Source organism: Octopus bimaculoides, chromosome 24 (genome assembly GCF_001194135.2).
Source record: "Octopus bimaculoides isolate UCB-OBI-ISO-001 chromosome 24, ASM119413v2, whole genome shotgun sequence".
Lineage (NCBI taxonomy): Eukaryota > Metazoa > Mollusca > Cephalopoda > Octopoda > Octopodidae > Octopus > Octopus bimaculoides.
Window position 1 is genome coordinate 21,385,205 of NC_069004.1, and position 4,770 is coordinate 21,389,974.

Genomic DNA, 4,770 nt, shown 5'->3' on the forward strand with positions numbered 1-4,770 from the left:
ATATATATATATATATATATATATAAAGACAAAATAGAGTGAAAAAACTTCAGACGTGTTATATGGTTAAAGAATATATTTAAATCGTTGTGTTAGAAAAATGTTATAAAATTGTGCGTATAGTAACATTGCTTTTGGAGAAATAACTGGTTTCGTATTTTCTTTTCAAATTTCTTTACCTATATTGTGTCATGTCTTCGCTATGTTGTGAACTATGGAGTTCCAGACAGGTATAAGAGAGATAATCAAAAATGTTGGGAATGACTAGACTTTATTGATTTAACATGATTTGGTTTAGAAGGAATAGAATGTTACAAGTGGTTAGGTTTTGCTTTATATTTTTTTCAATGAGGTGAGTTTCCTTATTTAAAAATGTTAGAAATGGTTAAGCTTTGGCTTATATTTTTCAATGAAGTAGGTTTCCTTATTTAATCTAACTTGTGTTGGTGTTCAATGGTATATTGATAGAATTGAAAGATTACAAATTGTGGTGGCAGATTTCTCCTAAAACAATGTTACTATATACTCTTTTACTCTTTAATTTGTTTCAGTCATTTGACTGCGGCCATGCTGGAGCACCGCCTTTAATCGAGCAAATCGACCCCAGAACTTATTCTTTGTAAACCGAGTACTTATTCTATCGGTCTTTTTTGCCGAACCGCTAAGTTACGGAGACGTAATCACACCAGCATCGGTTGTCAAGCGATGTTGGGGGGACAAACACACACATATATATATACATATATACCACGGGCTTTTTTCAGTTTCCGTCAACCAAATCCACTCACAAGGCTTTGGTCGGCCCGAGGCTATAGTAGAACCATGTGGTTGGTAAGCAAGCTACTTACCACACAGCCACTCCTGTGCCTTTATAACATTTTTCTAACATAACGATTTAAATATATTCTTTAACCATATAACACAAGCCTTCTGTAGTTTTTTCACTCTATTTTGTCTTTTATACATCCAACCACGTGCTTTGACATACCAACTCTCTCACCTATGTGTGTGTGTGTGTGTGTGCGTGTGTGTTAATTGTCACGCATGCTGCTCCCCCTCTCTCTTCATATGACATTTGCTCGACTTAAGGCGGTACTCCAGCATGGCCGCAGTCAAATGACTGAAACAAGTAAAAGAATAAAAGAATATATATATATATATATATAATTATTAATAAGGAGTGTGGAGCGAGCAAATTCTTTTGTTACATAAATTTACAATTGTTTCACCGGCATTCGAACTCAAGTGTGTTGCTGTATCATTATATAATATACACAACTATAGACTCAAAGTGTATCACTAAGTCGATACAATCGAAAACCAATTCATCAGTAAATGGCTGAACAGAATTATACAACATTTTATTGAGTACATATGCATATACAATGAATTTGAAAGGAGTATACTTCTGAATATACGAACAATTAAATTGGAATATTCTCCTTTTGGAAAAAAAAAATGAAATATACATGCTGATGCACAACGTTATGCATGCATGTATGCATACATACATACATACATACACGCATACATACATACATACATACATACATACAACAGGATACATAACAACCGGTTTGGAGCAAAGTATGGCTGAACATGGGATCTTGGGGAAAGAATGCAAATCCTTAATTTATATGCTACAAAAGATCACTATCTATACACTCACACACACATACATATATACATACAAACATACATGCACACACACATATATACATAGTACTACATACGTTGTACGTATGCTTGTGTGTATGTGTATGTATGTATGTATGCATGCATGTATGTATGTATGCATATATGTATGTATGTATGCATATATGTATGTATGTATGTATGTATGTATGTATGTATGTATGTATGTATAGAGTTTACAGATATACAATGGAATATTCTATGATTTTGATAATCTGACTGTCAATTACCATGAATGCAAGAATGGAGAATTATAATTTTATTGCTTTGCATTTTTAATTTTCCGAATTTCAACTTCATATTTTCATGGATTAGCACGGGAATTTTTATTCGGGTGTAGATGCATAAAAATTCCTTTTACAATTTTCTTCCTCCCATTGGTCTGTGATAATTACTTTCTCGTCGTCTGTCTTGCGCGTCAGTATATATCTTGGCGTCTATGTTCGTGTGTAAATGTGGCCACTGCATTGAGTAGTGGCTGACACTTGAGAGACCTTTCTTTGGGCAAATTTACGGATTGCTTTTCCATCTTGCAGACGTACAAAAGAGTAATTGGTTTCAAATTTTGGTACAAGGCCAGCAATTCCGAGTGATGGACTAAGCCGATTAGATCAACCCCAGTGCACAACTGGTACTATTTTATTAACCCCGAAAGAATGAAAAACAAAGTCGACCTCAGTAGGATTTGAACTTTGAACGTAAAAACGGTCGAAATGCCGCTAAACATTTTGCTCGGAGAGCTAACGATTCTGCCAGCTCGCCCCTTTTAATAAAATATGGAGCGCTTCACAAGTATGCGTGTCACCCTTGCGCAGTAACCCTGCTAGTCTTCTTTGTATCGTTCGAATTTTAGTATATCTACAACCGAGTAATTAAAAACACAAACTATTACCTAACCGTATGGTTTATACACTTTCTGAAGACAGGAAACAACATTATCTGCTGACTTATTCTATTGTTTTATGTTTATCCTTTTCTTTGCCCTTCATCATATGTATCGACCATTGGATTTACATTATGGTTTATTCTGTATTATTTTCAATCTCTCTTTCTTGGTTTTTTTTGCAATATGTAAATATGTTCATATAAACACACCTACTGGTTATAAGTATAATTCGTAATAATACAAGTTTTCTCTAGCAAATGTATTATATACAAAACTCTGGTGAGCTGACATTCAATAGTATTGATGTGAGTTTATAGCTGCATATATTATATAAAAATATAGCAATGCTCTTGAATTCGAATGCCTGTACTGCCAGTACTTCTGTATCATCTATAATTGTTGAGTGCATTTTATTCCAACCTAACCAGGTGCCTCAACTTTAAGTACCTTATTCGACTGAATATTGTTATATTATAATATACACACACACACACACACACACGCGCGCGCGCGCGCGCGCACACACGCGCGCACACACACACACATATATGCAAGTGTCGTCTGAAAAGTTCATAGGCTGAACAGGACACTCTCACGGAATCTGACCAAATAAAGTTTATTTTTTCAACTTACACCCCCTTGCGGTCCACACACTTCTTTCATCGGTGTTACAGTGCTTCAATCCCGTTAGTGAGGAAGCTTCATCAAAATGTCAACAACAGCAGATATGATACCATCATCAATGCGACACTACTCCCCAGCCAAGTATTTTTTCATATTGATGAAAAATGATTGTCAGATGGGACCAAATTAGGAGAATAGGGAAATTGATCAACCAGCTCAAAGCCACAGTCGTACACAACAGCCCTTGAAACTAAGGACTTGTGTGCTGAGCACTTTCTTGATGAAACAAGACCCCTTTCCTGGGCATTTGGTCTTGATAGCCTTTTGTAACTGCCACAGTAAGTTGACATAGTATTCTCCATTGATGGTGTGGCCCTTTTGAAGATAGTTAATAAACACAATGCCTTTTCCATCCCCCAAAACTGAGGCTGTCATCTTCCCTACAGATAAAACGACTTTGGCATTCTTTGCAGATGACTGAATTGTCTCTTTGTCTCTGGCTCAAAGTGATGGCGCCAACACTCATCTGGGTTAGGAAACGTTCAAGGAAACCAACTAGATTTGCCTCAAACAATGTTAGATTTTTCTGTGGTGTGATCAAACTGGTCCGCTTTTGATCAGGCGTCAGAAGACATGGCACCTACCGAGCAGAACCCTTCATCACGTCAACTTCATTGTGCAAAATATTCTCAACTCTCTCATGGGAATTGCTTATAGCATTGGCTATTTGATTTATATTCAATCGCTTGTCATCCATCACCATGTGGTGAACACGATCAATGTTTTCCAAGGTGGCTGTAGTTAAAGCACCTCCAGACATTGGTCATCTTCAAGATGACCCAATGTCTGCAGGTGCCTTCCTAAATTCAGCTTCCCACTTTTGCACTGTTGACAAAGCTGGAGCGTCAGTTATCTACTAATGTAGCAACAATGTCAGCATAAATGTCCTGGGGGCTAAATCCTTTTCCTGTAGGTACTTGATAACACCACGATGCCAAATTTTATTGATTTTCAAGAGAAGTTGTTACTAGTTAGTTTTGAAGTCTTCTTTGAACAGTCAGTTTACTTGAAAAGAAACAATGCAGTTATTAATAAGATTGAAATTAATGCATGCAAGATTTCACAGCTCTAGTCACAGTCAGCCTACCTGTGCGTGCGTGCGTGCGTGCGCGCGCGCGCACTTGTTCCCCATCATCGCTCGACAACCAGTGTTAGTGTGTTTATGTCCTCGTAACCTAACGGTTCGACAAAAGAAACCGTTAGAATAACTACAAGGCTTAACAAAATATGTACTGGGGGTCGATTCATTTGACTAAAATTCTTCAACGTGTGCCCCACCATGGCCGCAGTCTAATGACTGAAACAATAAAAAAAGGAATATATACATATATACGCACATACACATATGCTCACACACACACATACACACATATACACACACATACAGGCACACACAAATGCATGTGTTTCGAGAAATACGCCAAGGAAGTATTTTGTATTGCTGAATTCTATCAAACAGCTTAATGAAACAATGTAACTTTTTCCCTCAGATATTTACCCCCCCC

General features: G+C 37.0%; 1 protein-coding gene and 1 non-coding gene across 3 annotated transcripts in view; both read right to left on the reverse strand.

Moving 5' to 3' along the window:
• The window catches only part of LOC106878410 (solute carrier organic anion transporter family member 2A1), a 112,541-nt gene that overhangs the window by 103,392 nt on the left and 4,379 nt on the right, over positions 1-4,770 (reverse strand). The gene's annotated exons all lie outside the window — the stretch shown is intronic.
• Positions 2,466-2,567, reverse strand: LOC128250734 (U6 spliceosomal RNA). Its single transcript, XR_008266732.1, has one exon. It is a non-coding gene; the product is annotated as a U6 spliceosomal RNA (small nuclear RNA).